Source organism: Arvicanthis niloticus, chromosome 8 (assembly GCF_011762505.2).
Source record: "Arvicanthis niloticus isolate mArvNil1 chromosome 8, mArvNil1.pat.X, whole genome shotgun sequence".
Classification (NCBI taxonomy): Eukaryota; Metazoa; Chordata; class Mammalia; order Rodentia; family Muridae; genus Arvicanthis; species Arvicanthis niloticus.
In genome coordinates this window covers 11449705-11467284 of record NC_047665.1, presented here as the reverse complement: position 1 = coordinate 11467284, position 17580 = coordinate 11449705, and the positions used below count along the sequence as shown (strand labels likewise).

General features: G+C 45.9%; 1 protein-coding gene across 1 annotated transcript in view; it reads right to left on the bottom strand.

Moving 5' to 3' along the window:
* Diras2 (DIRAS family GTPase 2) overlaps nucleotides 1–16783 on the bottom strand; it is a 31276-nt gene extending 14493 nt beyond the window's left edge. Inside the window, exon 1 of the mRNA XM_034510710.2 lies at nucleotides 16341–16783. The gene's annotated coding sequence lies outside the window, so the exon portion shown is untranslated. The remainder of the gene's footprint in view (nucleotides 1–16340) is intronic.
* Nucleotides 16784–17580: the final 797 nt, after the last annotated feature.

Below are 17580 nucleotides of genomic sequence, written 5' to 3'. Positions count from 1 at the left end.
CACCATTTTTATTCACAAGAGCTGTGAGCGCTGGGAGCCTTTCAATTCCCACCAGCAAATGAAGGGATAAACAGGTGGACTATATAGAGGAAAAGGTGTGTCCTTCAGCCTGGGTCAGGGTTGCAGAAGTTCCAACATCATACACCAACCTAGAAGACAGTGTGAGTAAGAGGTGCTAAGCCAGTTGCAAAAAAATGCTGAGGCTGAGATGACTCAACAGAACATTCCCAAGACACACTTAGAAAAAAAGAAATTTCCAGGTGTGATGGCTAATAACCCAGCACTGGGGAGATGGAGATAAGAAGAGACATGAGGTTTGCTGACCAGCCAGCCTAGGCTGATTGAAGAGTTCCAAACTAGAAGGAGACCCAGTGTCAAAACCTGAGGTAGACGGTATCTTCAATATGTGCATGCACGCATGCATATGAATACATACCAACATGAAAAACACATACACAGAGTAGTCTGTGAGGATGTAGGCCATGTTCAAAATCATAGAGGCAGAACGCAGAACTGGGGTGCAGGGTTAACGGGAGTTGCTGAATTAGTGGAACGTTGGTTCTGAGGATGGAACGCTCTTGAAACGGGGTTTGTCTGGGATTCGTGTGGTGGTGCTGCCCAGCAATATGGCTGCACCGATGCCATCAGACTGTACTTGGAAACGGTTAGTGTGGCAGCTTTTATGTTGTGAAGATTTTCCCACAATAAAAATATAGAAGACCATATATGGGAAGTTTTTTTTCTAATCCTTTAGCAAGAAATGTCAGTAAAAATGTTGATATTAACCAAGCAGACAGTCTTCTTCTGTTGTTTGTACTACACGGTATAAACAGTGAAGATCTAATCTGATCTGACAGCCACTTCCCCAATCTAATTTCTCCAGAAGACCAATGAAAATGCACACCTCTCTTCCAGTTCTAATTTTATATTGGGTTAATGGCGGTGAGGAGTGGGGACTGTTGGGCACAGCACTTAGAGCCAAGCAGCTCACGCTTTTAAACATTGCAGCCATCAGCTACTGGGAGAGCATCTGGGCTTTGTCAAAGCAGGCAGTACTGATCTGAAGGCTTTTGGTTTGGACAGCGCTCACACACCATTCTGACACCGATCATATGTTAAAATTATAATCCTCCATCTTTATGTTTATACCTATATTATTTAAACCAATAACACCTCTGTATCCTTAAATATTTATTTATTTACTGTGTATGTCGAGGGGGAGTGCTGTGGTGTTCATGTTAGGATCAGGGGACAATTTTGGGGAGTCTGCCCTCTCTATGGGCCCTTGGGATGGGAAGTGAGGTCATCAGGCTTGGCTGGAAGTACTTTAATCTCTGAGCCATCTTGCTTACTCCTGTCTTTTAAATCATTTAAATGTGGTTACAGAAAAAATGTAGCTCACTTCTGTGACTCTGGTACTAGGGGGGTGAAGGCAGGCAGGACGACATTCAGGAGTTCTAAACCAATCTGTGTTATATGAATGTCTCAAAAAATGAAATAAACAAAAGATACAGTTATAAATCCCCTGCGTGGCTGGCACAAGGCCTCTATGGGTCTGCATTGCTCACCTTCCTCTCTCAAGCAAGTTCAAGAGCAAAATGCCCCCATGTAGTTCCAAGTTTGTAAGCACTGGTAAGGGGAAGGGGGGGGGGTCTGTGCAGTTGAAAATAATCCTCCCCAGTATCTTGTAAAGACACCATTCCATTTATGTAAGAAACACCATTTATGTAAGAAAATTGTACACGGATAGAGAAGGTCCCTGGAGTTTGCAGGAGAAAAGAAAAAGGGGGAGAAAGAAGAGAAAAGAAAAGAAAGGAAGGAAGGAAGGAAGGAAGAAGAGAGACGGGGGAATAATGAACAAATGTCTCCCTTCAGGTCCAGTGAAATTGCTCAGCAGACAAAGGTACCCATTGCCAAGCACTAGGAGCTGAGAGCTGAGTTTCATTCCTTAACCCCACATGGTTGGGAAGAACCAACACCCCAAAAGCGATGCTCTGACCTGTACATACACAAGAGTGCGAACACTTACAATAAATAGATAAATAAAATTGTTTACAATAAACAAACAAATAACCACGACGACAGATTTATTCTCCTATCGGCACAATTAAAAACTTGAAAAATCCAATGATGAGAAACCACTTCCAAATGGAAGGTTTCCATCAGTGTGGGTTCACTCGGTTAAGACATGTCAACGCAATGCATCCCATTCCAATTCAAGAACTTATAGAGTGACTGGACAAGCTGGATGCTTGAGCAATGTTCCAAGAGCCGGGATGGGAGCTGTTTACGCAGACACTGGCTCTAGCTGACAGGCTCTGGATGCAAGGAGGAGTCCTCCCACAGTTACAACACATAAGGTCAGTGTGGTGGTTTGAATGAAAACGGTCCCCATAGGCCCATAGGGAGTGGCAGTGTTAGGGAGGTGTGGCCTTGTTGGAGGAAGTGGTCACAGGAGGCGGGTCTTGAATTGCAGATGCTCAAGCCACGCCCGGTATGGCAATCTCTTCCTGCTGCTTGCAGATTCAGAGGTAGAATTTCTCAGCTCCTCTCCAACACCACATCTGCCTGGATGCTACATTGCTTGACCACTCATCTCATGCCTTGTGATGACAATGGACTGAACCTTTGAACTGTCATGAGCCAGTCCCAATGAAATGCTTTCCTTTATAAGAGTGTGATCATGGTGTCTCTTCACAATGATAAAACCCTAAGACAGCTAGCAAAGTCACAAACATGAACAGACAGCTACAGTGGAAACTTGGGGGAGTGAGCCAGATATCAGGTGTGAGGAGAATGGAAAACCACCAAGTTGGCACAGGGAAGTCCACTTCCACTAAAACAAGCAACATGAAGACCATGCAGGTACAGGGCAAGCTTAGAGCCAGGGGCCCCGCCATAAGGTGCCAGCAATCCCAATACATTCTTAGCATAGCTCTGCCAGGCTGGCAAAGGAAAGTGAGAAGAGCTCTGTGTACCAAGCCAGAAGTCAGGCTCCTCTGCCATGGTGGTGGGTCACTACTCCACCACCACACAGGTGGCATGTCTTCTCTGACTTAAATGTCACCCCTATGCCAACAGCCACAGACCTCACAACCTACAGCCAGGACCTTCCCCCTAGAGTGCAGAGATGTGGGTGACTTCCTTGACATCCTGCCTGCTCTCTGAACAAAGCTGAGCTCCCCACACAGCCATGCCCAACTCCCCTGCAGCATCCTGGACTCGGCTCCTCTCAACAGGATCCTTCCAGTTACCTAGGACAAGCAACCTGGAGTCTTCCTTACTCCCAACTGCCCACAAGCCTCCCATCTCCCCCATCAGCAACACCTTCAGGAGAGACTCAGGCACATTCACAGGTCACTCTCCACTGCTGCTACCAGCTCTGCACGCACTCAGATCTAGGACCAGGCATTCAGAAGCTGCTGCCCAGCTGACCAATTTCATGTGGCCCGTGGGCTCCTCCAATCCCTGTGGGCTCTAGAACATTTATTTTGCTCAAACCCTTCAATCAGCCCCTGTGGTGTCTTACACGTACACACACATACACGCACACCACACACACACAGATACACACCATACACATATATATACTACACACATACACACACCATACACACACATACACCATACATATACACACACACAAATACACACACATATACACACCACACATACAGATACATGCTATATACACACCACACACACATATATATACCACACACATACACACACTATACACACACATAGACCACACATATACACACACAAATACACACACATATACACACCACACATACAGATACACGCTATATACACACCACACACACATATATATATACCACACACATACACACACTATACACACACATAGACCACACATATACACACACAAATACACAAACATACACATACCACAGATACATACACAATACATATCACACACACACACAACACACACAAATACACACACATACACACACCACACATACAGATACACACTATATACACACCACACACATATACAACACATATACACCACACACAAATACACAAACATGCACACACCATAGATACACACACAATGCACACCACACACACACACACACATACACACACACACCTTTTTCTACCATTGTGCCCCTAGCTCACTTCTTCCCTGCCACACAAGTCTCCACTGCTCCTTGACAAAACAAGCATGCTCCTGCCTCAGGACTTTCCTACTAGCTGTTCCCTGTACTCAGACTGCTCTTTCTCTAGACTTCCACAGGGCTCATATCCTGGTCTGTTATAGGCTTGTGCTCATGAATCAGTCTTCTTGGTAAGAATGTCTCTGACCCAGCTGCTTTAGTTTACAGCCCAGTCTCACTGGTGGTCTGTGGCTTTCTCTTTCTCCTCTCTGGAGCATGCATGCTTCCCTAGCCTCCTGCACAGTTCCCATTTTGAAGTTTGATTGCACCTCTGCTTTATAAAAGCTATTCATGGGCTTTTTATCTGCTTCATTCATTGCTACTGCTGGATTCCCAAGGGGTGAGAATTGCCAACCCGCAGGATGTGTGTACAAACAGTCTGTTTGGGGCACGAATGGATCTACACTCTGCTTCTAAGGAACAAACTGAGAAGGGCGGATTAATCGGCTGGCCGTGGACAACAATCCCTGGAGACAGAGTTTTGCCCTAGTCCCCCATGTTCCCTGCTCTGGCACCTTCCATGAATCTGTGGTAGTGACATGTGTTTTGGCGGCCTGGGTGCTCCATCCCCAACCCCTTTAATACCTCTTTTGAAAAAATTATTTGTATGTCTGAGCACCTGAGTGATGGTACCTTTGGAGGCCAGAAGAGGTCGTTGGATTCCCCTAGAACTGGAGTTACAGGCAGTTGTGAATTGCTCAGGTGGGTGCTGGGACCCAAGCTGGGGTCATCCGTAAGAGCAGTGCATGCTTCTAATTGCAGAGCCATCTCTCCAGCCCCATGAATGAGTCTTGGGTGATCCCTAAGCTACAGTAGCAGGGGATTATGTCATTACCACCATAGCAAGACAACTGCGTTAGTTCCCTGACCCACACATGGCTGTCTGTTGAAGGATCACTGTCTAATCTGGTTCAAAGACACACGTTTTGCACAGCAAAGTAGTATGAGCCTTTTAGATGCTAAAAGGAGATGCTATAGGGAGAACTATTGTCAGCAGAGAGAGAAGACCCAATCAACATCTCAGGGGTAGCCAAGGAGACTAGGCCACCCTTGGAGAGACCCCAGCTACTCTGCAGAGAGACAAAGAAGGTCTGAAACAAGGGAAGTGCAGAGTAAAGCAATAGCAGGGAAAACATCAGAAAAGACAGAAAACAGTGGGACAGCATCTAGTGCTGGGCAGAGGTCGAGAGCAGCTAGTGATGGACAGAGGTGAAGTTAAGTCGTTAAGAGGTAAAGTGGATGCCATTCAGGTCTGAGGAACTGAGCCTGAGCCCTGGAATTCACACACACATGTAGGTGTAACGCTATTGTGAATTCTTGTAATTGCACCACTGGGGAGGCAGAGACAGGCAGATCCCCAGGGGCTCACTGGCCAGCCAGCCTGAGTCAACAGGTCCCAGGTTCAGTGGGAGTCCCTGTCTCATAAAACAAGGTAAGGTGTATGACTCCTGAGGAATGACATCTGAATTTGACTACCGACTGCCACGTGCATGCCCACCAGCACATACACAAACATGCATACACACCTACACATACACCTTCTCCCTACTCGCACACACTCAGCGAGAGTCTGAGGGCATCAGCGGCCACATCACCAGATGAAGGAAGCAAGACTGTGTTTCCAGCAGCAGTGGCTTGCTGCCTAAGGAAGATGGGTACTTCACCTCCAGTTCAACTGAGTATAAGCACGCAAGAAGGAGGAGAAAGAAGACATAGCATCCTAGAAGACCAGGAAAATGTTTTGAATAAGACATCTGTGAAGGAGCATTATCTATCATACCAGGTACTAGTTGCAGAATCTTTAGTCATGTAATGTTACACCCAGGAATGGTCAAGACTGTAAATCCAGTAAGCCTTGCAGTCCCATGGAGGACTGCAAGCCATTTAGCACGGGGCTCTGGGTTACAAAGCATTGTGTGCACAGTGTGGAGGGCTGTTTGTCTATATGCATGTATGTGTATAGTACTGTGCAGGGGAGGGGTGAATGTATGAAAAGAAAAAGACTGCTAGTATGTGTGTGCATACATGTGTGTATGTGTATGCATATATACAGTATGTGTGCAGAGGGTGTATAGTATGAAAAGAAAGAGTGCTTGTGTGTGTGTGTGTGTGTCTGTGTCTGTGTCTGTGTGTCTGTGCATGTGTGACAACCTCAAGTGTTAGTCTTGGTCTCCCTCCTTTGTTTGAGCCAGGTCTCTTTGCTTTTCACCATTACCCTACCCAGCCTGTGAGCTTCTTGGAATTGCCCCACTCTCCCATCTTCCTGTAGGAACATTAGAATTAAAGGCGTATGGTACCATTGTGCTTTTGAGTGGGTTCTGGGGATTTGAACTCAGGTCCTCATGTTTGCATGAGAGCTTCACCCAGTGATTCAGTTTACCAGCCCCAGGCCCACACTTTCTATCAGTTTCTACAGTTCCTGGGTCTGAGTCCCTTTGGCAGTCTCAGGGCTGTGGAGCAAGCTGACTTTGCCGTAAAGCTTGACTTATATTTCCATTAAGGTGTCTTGGGAAGGCTAGAACTGTTTCTAAAAGGTGGGGATTGCAGGAGAGAAAATTCTCTGAATGTCACTGTCAAAGCCTCCCAAAAACATCACCAATGCAAAAAAAAAAAAAAAAAAAAAAAAAAAAAAAAAATGCTACCACTAATCAGAAAATGCAAGGCACATAAGACAGACAGACTCCGATCTCTTCCAGCCGATGCTCAGGGCAGGCTCGCTGCTTCACACTGATTCAACATGAGTTTTCCCTCAGTTGCCAGGGACACTTTCTTTCCAGTGAATAATTGGGGAGAAAAGGGAACATTTAGCATGCAAGTTAGCAGCTTGGTCAAACACTAAGGTCTATTGCTGCAGTGAGGTAACAATGCAATAGTCTACAGTTGGAGAGAGAGCAACCAGGGGTGGAGAGTTAGAGAGACAAATCTGAACACAGTGTCCAGCAGTTTTCCAGGGCTGGCCTACTGAGACAGTTTGCTCTCCATCAGCTGCATAGAAATCGACTTTGGAGAGTCTCTTGCTCAGATAAGGCCCTTTTTGCATAAATATCTAATTTTTAGAACCTATCTTTAGAGAAAAATCTCTTATGCATAGAACTCCTAGGTTAAAGGTTATAGTCCAGTGGTTCTCCATCTTTGTAATGCTATGACTCTTTAGCACAGCTCCTCATGTTGTGGTGACCCCCAACCATAAAACTATTTCATTGCTACTTTATAACTGTAATCTTGCTACTCTTATGAATCGTAATATAAAATTGTCTTTGGAGATAAAGGGCTACCAAAGACATCACAACCCACACATTGAGAACCACTGGCGTCATCAATCTTAACCTCACATTTGGACTTTCCACTCCACAGTCACCACCAGTTTCTCTCCACCTTCATCTCACACCCCATGGGATGCAAGTGCTGATTTCTCAAGCTTGCCTGATATGGAAGGATGTTGAGTTCTTTGTTCTTTGTGATGGGTAAAGAGATCTGAGCTGTGACCTCTGACCCTAGACAGTGAGCATGTGTTCACATCAGAAGCAGCTGGAGTTTGTATCTCTGGGCACCACATGCTCTCACCCTCTGTCCAGATGTCTCCTGGCATGAATGGATGATACCGTATTATCTTTTGTATCTTGAGGTGAGTCTCTGGGAACTCAAGGCCAACCTGGTGTACACAATGAGTTTCTCTCAAACTCCTCATGGCCAAGCAGAGTCAACGGCATCCAGATCTTGAACCAGACCTGATGAATCAGTGGCTCAGAGTTTGTCGGTCTGTCTATTTTTATTTTCCAGTTGTGAGGATCAAACCCAGAGCCTCTTGCAGGTATGTCAAGGACTCTAACACAGAACTCTATCTCAGTGCTACACCTTAGAACCAAGAGCCCAGCAAATCCCTCAAGAGATTCTGATGAGTCTAAGACACAAAACCTACCCAATTAAGAAATCAGGCTCAGCTGAAACAGGTCGCAAGTTTCTACTCTCTGATGCTGCTGTTAGTATTTGTGTAGATATGCAGACTTTATATGAATCCGACTTAAATCTTTTTTTAGTATCTCAGTTCAGAAAAATCCTCCCTCCTCTGAGATTAGTATGTCTTCTCTCCCATATGTACATTTGCATTATGTTTAGATATTTGCTCCAAAACCCTGATTCATTTCTGCCCCCTAAAAATTACTGAAATTGCCATACATGTATTTGGAGGGATTCAGACCAACATTTGAAGAAAGGAAGACTCTTCCCAGGTGAACCCACCTGGGAAAATCAAAACCCAAAACAAAAACCCTTGCTTGGCCATCATGATAATGTAGGTAATTTAGAAGCTTTTCAAATCTAGGTCACCCAGCCGTATCCACTCCCCTGTAATTCCACACTCCTCTTTGCTCGCAAGCACTCACACAGACCTCGCTACCACAGTGGTGTGGGACTCCTGTGGAGGACACACATCCTCTTCCCATTCACCATTTTTAATTATGTTTTAAGTGCATGTGTGTGTGGAGGTATACGTGTGTTAATATGTGCAGAATTGCACTTGTGAGCTCATGACAGGCAAACATCACTCCGAGAAACGCTATCCATTCCTTTGACACTGGGTCTCCCATTGGCCTATTAGATTAGAACGGCTGTTCAGTGTGTACCAGGCATCTATCTGCCTCTCTCTTCTCAGTACTAGGACTTCAAGCCTATGCAACCTTACTGCATTTCTTTTAGTTGCATTCTGGGGCTCAAACACAGAGACACCCCCCTCCCCGTGCCTGTAACACAAGCATCTTACTGACTAAACTATCTCCCTAGCTCATCCTTTTTAAAATTATAATTAAATGTATATGAAAGTAATAGTTGTAAACATACAGACTTACATTAACGATGTAGCATGTAGCATGCTGATACTTTATATGGTGCGTGAATCAGGCTAAGCTTGTCTCCCTCCTCAGACACCGGCTTAGGGTGAGAACTCTACAGGACATTCTCCTTGCTTCTTGAAATGCACAGTTAACTGTTGTTATCTGAGGCTGTTGAGCACACCAGAGCACCTTGCTCCTGTCAGTAAACAAGTATCTGCCGGTCAACTCCTCTCCACCCTTCACCCTCTGTATCTGACGACCACCAGTGAAGTTCAAGGTGGTCCTGTGAGAGAGGGGCAAAGGTCAAGACAAAGAAGCCAGATGCTTGGCCAAGTCATTGAGCAATAGAGGATCCTGATAGCTACTGCTCTGTGACTCTCACGACACCATTCTATTAGCGAGGAGACGAGGAGGTAACTTACTGGTCTCAGATGCTTGCACGCGGGTAGTCCATGCTCAGTCATCATGCTGGGAAGATGAATCTGTGCTTATGGCGGTCCAGCCTTGAGCTGGATTGTCCTCAAGGGTTGGGTTTGAATGCCATAGAGAGCTGAGCAGATTCTGCCTGGCTTTGCCCTGAAGGCAGAGGCATGGGTTCTGACCCTGAACTCAAACGTTTCCCAGCTGTTAAGAAATCAGCTGGACACTTCAAAGAATAATTGGTGGAAAACTCCAACACAAGGAGGGAAACTACAACCTAGAAAAAGCAAGAAAGTAATCTTCCAAAAACCCCAAAAGAAGATAGTTACACAAACATATCTCCACGGATGTTAGCCCAAAAGCTTGGATTAGCGAAGACTCAACCCACAGACCACATGAAGCTCATGAAGAAGGAAGACCAAGAGGGGATGCCTCAGTTCTACTGAGAACGAGAAACAGAAATGCTCAAGGGAGCAAATAGGGAAACAAAACATGGAACAGAAACTGAAGGAGGGGACATCAGGAGAGCATTCCACCTGGGTATTCATCCCATGTACAGCCACCTAAGCTAAACACTGTTGCGGATGGCTGGAAGTGCATAATGTGAGGAACATGATATAGCTGTCTCCTTAGAGGTCTGCCAAAGACTAACACACTCAGAGGACGATGCTCACAGTTAACCACTGATATGATCAGGGGTTTCCCAGTGGAGAACTTAGTGAGAGGACTGAAGGAGCAGAAAGGGTTAGTGACCCCAGGTGGAAAGCAACAATACCAAACAACCAGAGCCCCCCAGGGTCTAAACCACCAGCCTGGGAACACATAGGGAGGGACCCAAGACTCCAGAGGTATATGTAGGGGAGGATGGCCTTGTTGGACATAGGTGGGAGAGGAGTTTCTTGGTCCCATAAAAAAAAATGAACACACAGTGGGGGGGGGAGGGGAATGTGAGGGCGGGGAGGAGATAGTGGGGGGGGTAGGTGCAGTCACTGCCTCATAGAAGCATGAGGAGGGGGATGGGATAGGAGGTTTCTGGGTGGTGGGAGGAAGTAGGGTAAGGGGATAAAATCTGAAATGTAAATACTACAACCAATTTTAACAAGCGAAAAAAAAAAAAGTCGTCAGAACCAACATCTTTAAAAAAAAATGTCAGCCCCCTGGGGGTGGGAAATTTTTTTTTCTTGATACTAAAACTTGTTCTGAGAATTGTATATTGCAGAATACACAGCCTTGGTGTATCTACTCATCAAGCATATTGAGCAGACCTGCCCAAACCTCTGATGTCCTGGAATTCCATCTGGATTCAGTGAAGACACAGCATCAGAGGCTTATCAACTTACTCTCCCCCCAACCCCTCTTCTAAAATCTCAACGCCCTTAATCAGCTTGAAGAAGTTAAAGAAGAGTCAGTGCCCCTATTCCCTGAGCTTGGGGACTAATGTGGTTAATAATGGTCTGTCTTTCTAGGGAAAAGTAGTGGTTTTGTTGGAACAGGGGGGATTAGCTAGGACTTATTGCATAGCCATAACCTATTGGTAGAAATCTGTATAATTATTATCAAGATGAAGTTATAATTTCTTAAATGGTACAAAATTTACTTTGATTTCAAATTTAAAAAAAAAAAAAAAAAGAAATCAGCTGGAGGCCCTGAGTTCAATCCCAGCATCAAACACGCATGTAAATACCTGGAAACTTAAGGATAACAGGCAAGAAACTTCCCCTTTCCGAAAGATTCTTAGAGCTTTAATGTATGTCTCAGCCCTACTCCTCTAGAGACATTAAAGAAAGAAGTGTGGTATGTGTTTTTATGAGTGTGTGTGTGTGTGTGTGAGAGAGAGAGAGAGAGAGAGAGAGAGAGAGAGAGAGAGAGAGAGAGAGAGAGAGAACATGTGTATATGCATGTGGGTGTGTAGATATTTTGAATGTGTGTGTGGTTGTGTGTTTTTGGTTGTATTTGTGTCTGTGTGTGAGTACATGGGTGTGGGTGTGTAGATATTTTGAATGTGTGGGTTTGTGGTTGTGTAGGACTTCTGGTATGTGGATGTGTGAGTATCTGTGTGGAAGTGTATGGATATGTAGGTGCGCTAGTGTGTAAAAATGTAGACATGTAGGTATCCGGATGTGTGTGGGGCGTGGTTGTGAGGGTATGTGTGTACAAATGTGTAGATATGGGCGTATGTGGGTGGGTAAGTAGAGATGTGGGTAGAGGAGTGTATGGATATATGTATGCAGATGTGTGGATATGTGGGTGGAAGATTGAGATCTGGAAATAGGAGTGTGCATTGGGCATGCAGATGTGCAGGTGTGAGTGTGAGTGTGTGTGTGTGAATGTATGAGAATTGTGGCTGTGGGGGATGGTGGGAATATAGGTGTGTGTGGGTTTGTAGGTCTGTGGCTGTGTGGGTATGTGGATGTGCAGGTATTATGTGTGGGTGGGTGCATAGATGGTTGTGTAGCTGTGTGGTTGTGCAGATGTGTGGGAATATGGGTTATGTCAATTTGTGGGTGTGTGACTGTTTGGATGGGCAGGGGTATGAGTATGTGGGCATGTGCACTGTATAAATCCCTAATGGAAAGTTCCTGAGTGTTCCCATTTTCTAAAAAAAAACAATCCCTTTCCAGACATTAACTAGCCTTGAGAATGTTTTGCCTGAAATTCTTTGACACAAAACACTGCTCTCTTTCAAAGTCCGCCATGATGAATTCCGAGCCAGAGAACTCAGTGACATCAGCAGGTGCCTCTCCAGCCCTGACTGACCTGCAGAAGCACCCTGACACCCTTCCTTCCCTGCAAGTCAGTCACGACGTGGCTTCAAACTACAGGCAGGTTGCATTAGTGACATGTAGAGAGTCACATTTCACACAAACCTTGTCTGCTGGCATAAAAATAAGCAGATTTACACTGATAATATTCATACTGGTGACAGACAGCATCCAAAGATCATAGTCAGAAGACTATCTAGCCACACAGCATGGCACTGCCTGCCCGATGGTCATGAGCTTACCAATGAGTTTGCTGGTATGAGTTTCTCAGTAAAGGAACTTAAATATGAAGCTTGACTCAAGCAAGGCCAGTACCTGGAGACAGAAATTGGTGCCTATTCCTGGCTTCTGCAACAGCAGACCTCTAGTCTCCAGGAAGACTGAATGCAGACAGCTAATTCCCATAGAATCATAGCAATTATTTGAGCTGGTCCTCTTTATTTACCGGTAGAGAAGTAAATAAGAGGGCTGGGTAGACAGCTCAGTTAGCACAGGGCTGTTGTGTAAACCTGAATTTGATGCCCAGTTGTCATAGAAAGCAGAACACGGTAAGAAAGCCAGAACATTTGTAAGCCTCTAATGCTGAAGAAGTAAAGACAGGGGGAGTCTTGGTGTTTGGCTGGAGCTCGTCTAGTCAGTCAGTGAGCTCCAGGCTCAACAAGAGACTCCATACCAATGAATAAGAACTCCTGGCATGACCCTCTGTCCTCCACATACATGTGAACCCACATGCATATATGCACATAGCCACACACACACTCACACTTTTGGCATGTACACACACAGAGAGAAATGAAGAGGCTCAGATCTCTGCAAAGAGGAGCCAGGTCTTGTTCCAGCGCTACTCGTTTGTTTATTTATTTGTAATGGTCTTAAATTAGCAATGGACCCTGACATTTTAACTCTTATTATTATTTTACATTTTGTTACATTTTATTTGTTTTGTGTACAAGTGGGGGAATGTGTGAAGGTGAATGTTTGGAAGTCAGAAGACAGCATGCAGGAACTGGTTCTCTCCTTCCACCATGCAAATCCCACCTTGAGTCAATAGTTTTGGTAGTGGTAACCCTTACCCACTAGGCCATTTCACGGACCCCTTTTAGGCTTTAACAGCCACTGGCCACACGGTCTACCTGATCTATATTGAAATGTCCTGTGAGTCTAAGACCTAGCATGGGGAAAGAAAAAGAGAAGAAAGGAGTATTGGTGTTTTATACTGACTATACCTTTAAGTGGTGGTTTTTAATATGTGAAACATTAAATAAGAAAATGCTAAAATTGATTTTCCTGCTCCTTTTACTCTTCTGAGGTGACTAATCCTCAATTTGAATTATGCATGTAACACTCCTATTACGTGTCCAGTGGACAGCACTTGCTGCCCCAGGGAGAGGACTGTACAAAATCTCTCTTCAGAGCTTGCCAGAAGCAACAGCAAGAAAAAGAGAGGGGACATCTGCCCCCATCCCTTCAAAAATCAGTCTCACAGGGTCAAGGAAGAGATACTTGCCTGCGGAGTAATTAAAAACTAAAGCAATTTGAAAGTAAATAGACAATACTATGTTCTTGCCTGCTGCGTGCAGGCATAGGTAAACTTAACTTTAAAAGGCCACCAGGGCTTAAGAGATGACTCGGTCAGTATAGCACTTGCCATGGAAGAAAGAAAGCCTGAGTTCATATCCATGGCATCCACATAAAAGAGCCAGGCACAGAGTTCAGGACTGCTATCTGAGGCAGCAGAGTCAGGAGGGTCCCTGGGGCTCACTGGCCAGGAACTTAATCAAATGCATGGGCTCCAGGTTAAGTAAGTAAGAATGCCACCAAAGAATTCTCTCGGCAAGGATCTCTGGTCACCATGCTAATTAATGCACATGTGTGTGCACATGTGTGCATATGCTCCCATAGGTACTTGCACATACATACATACATACATACATACATACAGAGAGAGAGAGAGAGAGAGAGAGAGAGAGAGAGAGAGAGAGAATATCAGCAATGTTGACAACATGGAAACCATCATCTTCACTTTTGATAGATCAGCTGTTTCCTGGAAAAATCATTACCAAAATCAATTAATGTCACAGAAATCAGTTTAGCTCTGAAAAGACATCTGCCCGTGGCCAATGTGCTCCTTCCAGAAGCACAGATGATCAATAGACAGGTTGGAGCTAGCTTGCAAAAGAGAATGGGATACTGGTTAGCCTCATTGAGAAGTCAGTGCTGAGTATTTTCAGCACACCAGGGGCAACCAAATTCTCTCTCTGTCAAATGGAAACTCCCTGGTACCGGAGCTTGTTGCATTCATCTTGGACACATGATGCCTTTTATCTAGAGCCACTGACTGAATTCAACATGTCAATCATCCCTTGGTTGACTACAATATATTTTTTACTACAAGAGGTATAATTTATTTACAAAAAGAGCCCCGTTATTCTTCAGAGGTTTTGTCTGTCCCCATCTGATGCCTGTCGTTTGTTAATAGAATAAGTTTGTTTCTAAGGAAATATAGAATGGCATGGGTCGTACAGAGTGGAACACACATGGGAAGCTGGTAGCAAGGTCCCCATCTGCCCTTCTCAGGCTGAAATAGTTCTGTTGGCAAGGCTGGTTGCTAGCCAGCTGCTGGAGTTCCCTCCCTGCCCAGTTTGTCTTTCAAACTGTGTGTCTGAAGCCTCAGGAATATCCCGCTAAAGCACTCATAGAAAAAGCTTCTAGAGGTTTCTGTATAAGCCCTGCACATGGGTTCCCAGCACAAGAAAACTGAGCTGGGATTCTGAACCTGGCTACAGTCTGTGTTAGCCCTGGCTCTCCCCACTCCTTGCCTGGGTTCTCCAGGGGACAGCTACCAGCACTAAATTTAATGTCCTTAGTCAAATGGACCTCCTTCCGGTGCCATCTTCTGTTTCTCAGATAAATTTGGGATTGGGGTGCGGGGGTGTTGTGTCTTCTTGTGCCCAGGCTCAGGGGCCGCTCCAATATGAAGGGCTAGCACAGCTAAAATGGAACAGTTTGCAATTTCAGGCAACAAAAAAATTTTTTTAAAAAAAGTATGATTCCCATACAAATTTGTTAAATTTATTCTAATTTTATTCTCCTCTTTTCTCTGCCGCCCACTCCACCTCCTCGAATCCAAATGCCAGTGGGAAAGAGCACATTTGGACTGATCTGAGATCTAAAATACTTCAGCTTTTTTGCTGTTACTTAGAAAATTGTCCTTTAAAATAATATTTTATGGTTTTTTTTTTTTCTTTTAAGCAAATCAGAAAACTTCTGCTAGTATAAACTAGCACTCAGGGGCCCGATTTAAAGGTAGCAGAACCAAAATGTGAAATAAATTCCTAAATAAGGCCGGCTGTGCACAAATTCCTCCACCCAAGTTACATTGTGTTCTACCTTTGAAGGCATGGAACAACCGAGATGCTGGGCATCCAGTTCCAAAGACGCCCCCAACCCCAAAGAATCTGAACTGAGTCACGGAATCCCAAAACAGGGTGGAGAAGTCCAACCATTGGGCAGCCAGCTGTCACTGTCCACTGATGGAGACCCACGCTCTTCTGCCTGGACTAGATGCGGAGGCTTGCCTGGGCTCCCACTGGGAGAAGAAAGGGAGTCCCGTGGATATCCCAAGCCTGGTCTTTAGAATGGGAAATTAGACATTGAGGCGGGTCTCTTCACAGAGCGTTAAGTCTAGGGGCTGGGGTCCAAACATAGGAATCCCCTAGCCATTTCTTCTTGGCTCTGAATGTTTCTTTCTCTCGCTGTACCTCTTTAGGAGACTTTTCCTAAATCTATGGAATCTTCCGCATTCATTAGAATACCTGCAGTCAAAGAATTTCCCCAACCGCAACTCCTGTTAGTACGGGATCCCTACCTAGTCTTGTGTAAGACCCTGAGATTTTGCTCCTTCAAAGCAATGTTAGGTGTTCAGTCTAACGTTCTCCCAACTGAGCTATGGCTTCGTCCTCGCCCTCCCCTCTTGGAAGGATGCAGGATGAGGCTAGCTGGTCTCCCTCTCCCAGTCCTGGGATGCATACTGATCTTCAGCCCCAGAGAGTAATCCGGTTCCTCCGGCTCCGAGGACTTGCCAAAAGCGCCGGGCACCCACGAGCTGCATCCAGCTCCAGCCGAGAGCCGTAGTGGCTTACCTGGGGAGAGCCGGCTCAGAGCCGCAGGTCTCCAGGCGCAGCTCCGGGACCCGCTGCGAGCAGCGCGATGCGGTGGCTGCTGAGGCGGAGCGCGCGCTGCTCCCGCCTGATGACGCTGTCAGCTGCCCTGCGCCCCGCACCGCCCCGTGCACCGCCCAGAGCACTGCACCCCCAATGCAATGTCCAGAGCCTTGCACCTCCAGTGCAACGCCTAATGCAACGCCCAGTGCAACGTCCTGCGCCCTGTCCTGCCCCTCTCTGCCTTATGCACCCGCCCGGGTTCTGCACAGCTTTGCAACCTCCAGCACCGCTCCCTGCACCGCCGTGCACCGCCCGCACTCGCGCCTGGCCCTGCGCAATCCTCCCACGCGGTGCTCTCTGGCTCTAGCCTCCCGGGCCTCCGGCTCCGCCCTCCTCAAGCTCCTGCTTTGGAGAAGCACAGTGGTTGCTCGTTGCGGTGGCCACTGAGGCTCCAATGGCGCCTGCATTCCACCGGGAGCCTTCAGCTGCCCTCTACCGAAAGCTTCTGGAATAGATGGCAAGAGACTGGAATTTTCTGACAATTAAATGAATCAAAAATCATTTCGTCGAAAGGACACTGGATTCTTGTGTTTAAAACTATGCTTCTACCCTAGTGTACTTAATCACTACTTACCACACGATAAGACTTGGTCACTGGACAAGGTCTTGGTTTCTGTTCCTGTAGCTGTGACAAAAACAAGCCAAGGAAAAATGGGTTTGTTCTGGCTCATAGTAAGAAAGCAAGACAACAACAACAAAGGCCTGAAGCAGCTGATCACATCGCATCGATAATCAGAACTTAAATGAGTGTGGAAGCATGCTACTACCCAGATCTATTTGTATAGTCCAGGATCTCCTACCCAGGGATGGTCTGGCCCACAGTCAAGACCTGTCTTTGCACATCACTTAAGTAATCAAGATAATCTCTCCACCCACAAGCTGGCGGCCCATCTCCAGGTGATTCTAGATTCTGTCAAATCGACAATAGGAATCACATGTGCTAAATCACAAGACAACCTGTCACTTAGAGGTGCCAAGAAATTTCCTGCCCGGTAGCCAACCATACAGCAAGCGTTTTAACAGGACGGGGCTCTAGCAGAATCATCGTGGATAAGCTTGGATGACCACCACCTTCTACTCAGCAGCTTTTCATGTGCATTTCAAAGAATTGATCATGAGAGAGAGAGAGAGAGAGAGAGAGGGGGGGGGGGGGGAGGGG